This window comes from Capra hircus, chromosome 10, assembly GCF_001704415.2.
Source record: "Capra hircus breed San Clemente chromosome 10, ASM170441v1, whole genome shotgun sequence".
Lineage (NCBI taxonomy): Eukaryota > Metazoa > Chordata > Mammalia > Artiodactyla > Bovidae > Capra > Capra hircus.
Window position 1 is genome coordinate 16,559,593 of NC_030817.1, and position 8,402 is coordinate 16,567,994.

An 8,402-nucleotide genomic window follows, 5' to 3' on the forward strand; every position below is an offset into this window, starting at 1 on the left:
ATAGCAGTTTAGAGGAGGACTAAATGAGGTGTGTGAAAGGGCTCTGTGAGCTATAATGTGGGCATGCGTGTGTGCTAAGTCACTTTAGTCGTGTCCAACTCTTTGCAACCCTGTGGACTGTAGCCTGCCAGGCTCTCCTGTCCATGGGGATTCTCCAGGCAAGAATACTGGAGTGGGTTACTATGCCCTCTTCCAGGGGATCTTCCTGACCAGGGATCCAACTCATGTCTCCTGCAGTTCCTGCACTGCAGGCGAATTCTTTACCACTGAGCCACCAGGGAAGCCTTAAGCTATAATAAATGTTGCTTATTACTGTTGTTGCGATTAGTATTGTTACTCCTAAGTAATCCTTCCTCCTGATTTTTCCCGCTGACTGTAAGTGGTGTCAACATTCTCCCCGTCCCCTGGCCTAAGCTTACCTGTTGTTTCTTTTCTCCCCTTTGTCAGACACCAAAGCTCAGCTGGTTTTCCTACAAAGAGCACATTCTTTCTCCATCTCTCTGGCTACAGTGATTGGCTCAGAGAATGGGCACGTGACCCAAGCCAGCCAGTAGGAATCCTTCTGGGATTTTCTTCCCAAAGCTATGAAAGAAATGGTCCCTATCTGCTGAGATTACCTGATTCTGGAGCTCCAGCAACCACTGATACCATCATGTGGAGAAAGCTCATCTGAAGAATAAGCCAAGCAGAGAAAGACTATGCTGAAGCAAGCTGTTCTTAAAGCCAGAAGTAACCCTAGACTTGCTAGGCACACAAATGAAGGTAAGCTCTCTTTTATATAAGCTGATTAAGTTGAGTTTCTATCACTCAAAAGGGGAAGACTTCTGACAAACTCATGACTCAAAACTTAGGTGATATGTTCTATTTGTCCTTTTTTTTTTTTCAATTCCAACATCTGATCTACTGGAGCTTGTAAACAGAGTCCTTTCTGCTATGTGGGTTTGCCACTGTCCAGGCCAGACTCTCTTTGTCTCACACCTGGAGACAGTCTGGTGGGGAAAGCTGAAGGATTAGAGTCAGAAAGAGCTAGGGTGAATCCTGGCTGCATTATTTACTCATCATTCATGTGATCTTGGGTTTATCTGGACCTCAGCATTTTCCTCTGTAAAGTGGGACAAATAATCCATACCAAGCATGGCTGTTGTATGAAATGTTGTTCATTTGCTAAAAGTCATGTCTGACTCTTTGCAACTCCATGGACTACAGCACACCAGGCTTCCCTGTCCTTCACCATTTCCTGGAGTCTGCTCAAGTTTATGTCCATAGAGTCGGTGATGCTATCTAGTTATCTCATCATCTGTTGCCCTCTTCTCCTCCTGCCCTCCCTCAGTCTTTCCCAGCATCAGGGTCTTTTCCAAAGAGTCATCTCTGCGCATCTAGTGACTAAAGTATTGGAGCTTCAGCTTTAGCATCAGCACTTCCAATGAATATTCAGGGTTGATTGCTTTTAGGATTGACTAATTTGATCTCCTTTCAGTCCAAGGGACTCTCAAGAGTCATCTCAGGGCCTGGCTAAATAACAGACAGCTATTAAAGCCATAACAATAAAATGACCATAGCCCAGCCTGAGAAAATGGGACCCAGGCAGCTATGGATGCTTGGGAGCCACTGAGGCAGAACAAGAGACGATGGAGCTGCTGGAGGAATGACACTTGGGCAGGGATGGTCTCTCAGCATCAAGGAGAGGGTCCTCAGTGATGAAGTCCCCAAGCAGCCCGTCAGAGGTGAGTGCCTGAAGAGGCCAGCCCAGGTGAGGTCAGGGTTGGAATAAAGGGCTGGTCCTCAGGAACAAGAAGAGTCCTCTCCCAGGAGATACTGAGGGTGAGGGTCAGTGCTTAGAAACTTCGTACATTTATGACTTGCTGTGCATGTATTAGTTTGTAGGCTCTCTGCAAAATACCGAATTTGGAGTCTACCCTTTCCTTTTCTTGACCTTATTGTTCTGCCTTATTTTCCTGAAGGAAAAGAATAAGAACTCAGAGCCTGGGATTTGGGGCTCCCACCTCATTTGCAGCTGATGAGCTCTGTGACCTTGAGGAAGCAGTCTCTCCTCTCTGGGCCTTGGTTCCTTCACCTGTTGAGGGGGGTGGGATCAGGGAATGGCAGACGTTCTCCGAGATCCCTTCCGAAGCTAACTTTGGAGTCCAGGCCATCCTCAAGCCCTAAGGGGTTAATCAGGGTGGGCCCCGCCTCCACGACCGATGGAGACCACACCAAGGGCTTTTGTTTTCAGAGAATCCGAGGTAGGGCTTGGGGAGGGAGCAGTGTTTCCAATTTCCAAAGCTGATTAATCCAAGAGAAATGACGAGGTGGGCACCGAAGCTCGGCAGCCCTGGGGACAATCTCCCCACTGGACAGGGCCGCCTCTGTGACAGCTCCGCAAGGAGAATGGTGAACCAAAAGCTAGGGGGTGACCATCCCTGTTTAACAGCTCTCCATTTGTTTACCGAAAAAATATTGTTCCATCATAAAAATTCCCAAAATAGTTCCTTCCCTGGCCAGACTGACTGGCGGGCGCCCAGCTTGGGAGCCCAGCCTTGCTGGAGACACACTCTCAGGGAGGCAAAATTAGCCAGGGAAATCAGGGGCTTCAGTCTGAGGACCACCATCCCCACACATCCTGTGTGGGGCACGGCCCAGAGGGTTTGAGCCACAGAGTTGTGTCTCAGGGTGTGGGGGGCGGGGGGCGGTGGCAGGGGGCCTCTGGGCAGTGACAGGATTTTCCGAGGCTCAGCAAGTTTATTTTTAGCTCAGAAGGGTTTCCTCTGCTCTAAGGGGACTGCGGGGGTGGGGGAGTGGGGCGGGTTTCATCTGCTGGAGGGGGACAGATGCTTTGCTCTCTGCTGGAATGCTCTCTCCCACACTGATTCTGACACCTTCTCCTCCCACAGTTCTTGACTTAAAACAGCTCCACAAAGATCACTTTTCTGAGATCTCTCCCCTGAAAATGACCCTGATGAGGATCTTAGCTATCCAGTTCAAAAGACTCTTCCTTTCCCTTTGGAGAACTTATCACAGTCTATCCTTACAAATATACAGATGTTTAGTCTTTCCCGTAGACTGTAAGGTTCTTGGGCAGAGAACCCAGTACCCTGCACATAGTAGGTGCTCAATAAGTATACTTCCCATTTATTGTTGTTCTTGTTCAGTCCCTCAGTCATGTCCAACTCTTTGCAACCTCATGGACTATAGCACTCCAGGCTTCCCTGTCTTTCGCCATCTCCCAGAGCTTGCTCAAACTCATGTCCATTGAGTCAGTGATGCCATCCAACCATCTCATCCTCTGTCGTCCCCTTCTCCTCCAGCCTTCAATCTTTCCCAGCATCAAGGTCTTTTCTAATGAGTCAGCTCTTCACTTCAGGTGGCCAAATTATTAGAGCTTCAGCTTCAGCATCAGTCGTTCCAATGAATATTCAGGGTTGATTTCCTTTAGGATTGACTGGTTGGCTCTCCTTGCTGTCCAAAGCACTCTCAAGAGTCTTTTCCAACACCACAGTTCAAAAGCATCAACTCTTCTGTGCTCAGCCTTTTTATGGTCCAACCCTCGCATCCATATATGACTACTGGAAAAAACATAGCTTTGACTGTAGAGACCTTTGTTGGCATTTACAGAATGACTGAACTTGCTTGAGACTTAGAATAGCCAAATAAATTGCCCAAGGTCATGTAGCTCACAAGTTCCAGAAGTAGGATTTGAACCCAGGTCTGTCTGATTCCCAAACCCAGGTCTTAACTCCATTGTCCTGCTCCACGTGATCTGCAGGGCTGGATAAGTCACTGAATGAGAGGGCAGGAAACCACTGTGATTTTGTCTCCTCTGTCACTTTCTTCTGCCCCCATGATGGGGAGGAAAGAGGGCATACAGGCGGCCCCCAGGAAGACTCAATCCTGGTGCCTCACGTATAACAGGAGATCAGTAAGTAGGTGCTGGGTGAATGTTCCTTCTGCCAGGGACCCCAGACATCTCCCAGAAGCACACAGGTCTTGCAGGGATCTGTCTGTATTTGCGGATGAGAGAGTGAGGGAGAGGGACCTATAAAAATGAATCCCTCCAACTGGTCTCTCCCCCTGCCCACCACCCCACCCTAACCAGAGCATGACCCCAAACAGGAACATGACCCTTCATAGTTAAGAGCCATCCTTACTAACAAGATGCTGTGGCTGCCAAGAGTTTCCAGGCTGAGTTTCCAAGCAAAGGTGAGCAAGCCCCTCTTGGCTCCCTCAAAGACCCTGCTTTTAGACCCACCCACCCCTTTACAAACACCCCATACCATACATAAAGCTTCCTTAATTTCATGTGAAGTGGAAACAAATTCACCTTAGAATTTAATAAATTCAGTTAAACTAATTAATTAATTCACCTTAGAATAAAACACCAATTTTATTGAGCTAGAATAAATATAATGCATATACAGTGAATGTATTTATAATGAATATAAAGAATATAATGGCTTGCTTTGCAAACCGAGCTCTAACACAAGCGCTCCCTCCCCCCTCAAAAAAAAGACAAGCCCCACCTCCTGGGAGGAGAGAGAAAGATGTAGTGAGAGAGACAGAGAGCAATCGGAAGAGTGAAGATGTTACCTCAGGCCGTTCCACTCAGTGAGTAGAGGCTCCACAGAATGAAGAACAAGATGGCAGATACTCCCTCTGCAGCTGGTTTTGCCTCCCACAATGCTTAGCACCTTTTCAGCACCTTGAGCGGATTCTGATATATGAAAATGTATACTGCTAAGCTAAGTCACTTCAGTCGTGTCCGACTCTGTGCGACCCCATAGACAGCAGCCCACCTGGCTCCCCCGTCCCTGGGATTCTCCAGGCAGGAACACTGGAGTGGGTTGCCATTTCCTTCTCCAATGAAATGTATATCTTTTCATATATCTTGAGCCCTAAATTCAAGGTAACTACTTCATAATGCACAAAGTCGCACATATCCCATTTTAGCAGGGAAGTTATCTTTAAGGGGTAATTTTATGGGACACGATCTTATCTTTTTCTTTACATACTGACTTTAGAACCTGATTTTTACTTAGCATCCCACAATGCTGTCATTAACATTCATTGTGAGGAAATCGGACCATAGATCCAAACAAGAAAAAAACAATCTCCTGGAATCTTACCACTCTGGGATAACCACTATGTGTTTCTGAGGGGCTTTTTCTCAAGGCAAGTGTGTACAAATGCGTATTTATCATATCCATATTTTCTAAAGGGAAAACTGGAAAGAAGCTGGCCTTTTGAAATCTACAGGTTGTGATTTTTTTCAAAGTCTTTTCTTTGAGAATACAATGGGCTCAATTCTTTCCTTTTCAAACTCCTCTTTATACTCTGGGCCAATTTTCTGCACTGTTACTATTTGTACCAGAAAACTCCTTGGCATCCTCACTTCTAAGCAGGTGAGAGTCAGAATCACTCCCAGTGGAAAAGAGGCCAAAGGAACCAGGATGAATCTTTTCCTTCTTCCCAATTTGGCCTCCGGTTAGTCCTGCAGGGAAGCTGGCCCAGGAAGACTGAATCACATCCATAAACCACACCTGTACTCTGTCTCTCCTGCCCCTGAGGCTGAGCCATTATCACCTGGTACAGAGGATGCCACGTACCATTGGGTCCAGATGGTACCCAGTACTTGTGCCATCTGGAAGCAGGTAGGCTCGTCATCATTTCCTTCCAAGACCAGATGACACAGGGAGAAACGGAAGGAACACTTAGACTGAGAGATTTAGGAAATAAACACCCTCCCTTTGCCCCATTCAAACCATTTCTAGCCTCAGTTTGTTTCTTTGCCCAGTCAAGAAGGAAGGGATGGTTTTGGCAGAGCTGAGGTTGGGAGAAGAGCAGTGTGTATGCAGCACCCCCAGTCTCCTGGCCTACCCCCCTGCACTCCCTTCTCCCTGCCTGCCTGCCCTGCCACCCAGGACACCTCCCACCACGGCCACCTCAGCGAGCTCCCACTGAAACAAAGGCATCCATCAGGTGGGTATGTCCCTGCCTTGGGGTGAGAAAGCCCGAGCTATGCATATCTGGATCGACAGCGCCAGATGAGTTCCCCGAGTGGCATTTTGATGGCTCTATCACTTTTCAGTCTGAAGCTCCAACAGGGACGTGTATCTCATCCCTGTTGCCATGTTTCAGGACCTGTTATGCAAGGACTACCACCTGGGGTTCTGTGAAGTCTTCAAGTACAACCGAAAGGCTGCAGAGATCCATGGAAGGCATCCCTATAAACGGAACACAGACGTGGGGAGCAACCAGCACCCCCGTTTGGACCAAAGCAGGAATATATTCTCATGGGCACAGGTGAGCACCCCTTGGGTTGGCCTTCCAGCTGCTTCCTTGGACCCCAACGTCCATACGACTGTGGTGAGGGAGCAAAGATTATGGTGGGGATTATCGTATGGGCTCACCACCAGGCATCAAGATTTTGAGGACAGAGTGCCAAGGTCGTGGCTGCCCCATGGGAATTTCAGATAAGACCCTGTGAAGGAATGGACGTCAGACATTATCTCTGGATGGACCATTTCATCTCACATCATGTATATGAAGACTTTGGAATGACAGCAACCTTTGATCCTAAAGCCCATTCCTGGGACCTGGAATGATGCCAGGTGCCACCCCAACTTCAGCACCAAGGCCATGAGAAAGAATGGTCTGAAGCACCTTGAGGAGGCCATTGAGAAACTGAGCAAATGGTACATGCAGCTGAGCCTATGATCCCAAGGGGGACCTGAACAATGCCTGGCACCTAACTGGACTCCATGAAACCTCCACCATCAATGACTTTTCAGCCAGCATGACCAACCGTGGCTTTAGCACCCACATTCCCAGGACTGTAGACAGAAGAAGGTTTACTGTAAAGACCTCTGCCAACCGTGACCCTTTCTTGATAACAAAAGCCCTCATCTGCACGTCTTCACTTTTTTTTTTAAACCTGGATGAATATTTTTTAATATACTTATTTATTTATTTGTCTGTGCCAGACCTTAATTGTGGCTTGCAGTATCTTTACCTGTGGCATGTGAGACCTAGTTCCCTGATCAGGTATTAAACCTGGGCCCCCTGCACTGGGAGCATGGCGTCTTAGCCACTGGACCACCAGAGAAGTCCCTGCGTGTATCTTCTCAATGAAACTGGCAATGAGCTCACCCAGTACAAAAACTAAGTGGACTGACTTGCAGCCATCAAGCCCCTCCTAATTCGACACCCACTTTAACTCTCACCCCTCTCTCCATTATCCTAATAGCTGTAGCTTAAAGGATGGGGTACCAAGGTCTTTCTTAATTCCTCCCCAAAAAAAGGGGAGAGAGAATTTGAAGAGCAACAGAGTTGAATGTCAAATGCTAACTAGGGGCGGAGGGGGGAAGGTTCGATACACTGCGTATTTTGTAACGGCCTGGTTTCATTTCGCTTTGCTTTCTTCAGTATTTGGTGGTTGCAAATCTAGTCCAAGACTGGCTGTGGATCTGAAAAATCAGTGGTTTTGATTAAGTATTTGGACTTTGATCTTTGAATGGAATTAACCTTAAAAAGAAAACAGTGCTGCTTAGATGAAAGAAATCACCAGCCTCCTGCTCTCCTGAGCGGAGCATCAAGTTACTTCTATACCATGGCCAAGTGACTACTAAGGAATTTGATAATTACCTTTCCAGTTAGAATAGCACATATTCACTGCTCAGATTCAAGAATTTGTTTAAAAATGCAACTATAAATAGTGCAGGTACTTCCAGTTTCTAACATCAGTCTTGCAAATTTCCTGTCCTTATGAATAGCCTGTTGTTCAAGCCACCCAACCACAGTCAGCAAATGGACTCACACAAGCTAGCACCCCTTCACCACCTTTGTGTTTATTTAACCACCTTGCTCTCAGGATAATTTAAGATGACTTTTAAAAATTACATGCAACATAATGAAAGCAAAACAGTAGGTATATAAGAAAAAAATTTAAGGAAAAAAAACAGAAGATGAAGATGCTAAGGGTGAAATTTCAGTTTTGCGGGTTGTGAAGGTCTGTACACTGGCTCAAGACTGCTTCATATTTGAGTATAAACAGAAAGCAGGGAGACATGGTCAGTTATATGATCTAGAGCATCCATAGAATAAAAGCAGGTGTTTAGGAAAAAACAGCTATTTCTGGAACAAAGACCATAAAGATCCTCATAAAGAAAACAGCATTCTTACCATAGATATGACAAGGAACTCCATAAATTTTTTTCTTAAAACATTTCTGTGTAGGCTGATGACTTCTTCAGAAATCTGAGTTTATTAAATATCATTTTTGGAGATCAAAAGCACATGGTTCAGATCCACAGCCTGTGTGGTTCAAGGAGAGATTTTAAGAGCTGGGAGAATACATAGACTGTGAAAACTTCAGACCATCCTCATCAAGTTTTATTTCTCTAAACCAA

The 8,402-nt window shown here is 46.3% G+C and overlaps 1 pseudogene; it reads left to right on the forward strand.

Moving 5' to 3' along the window:
- Positions 1,646-7,251, forward strand: LOC102185279 (annotated as a pseudogene).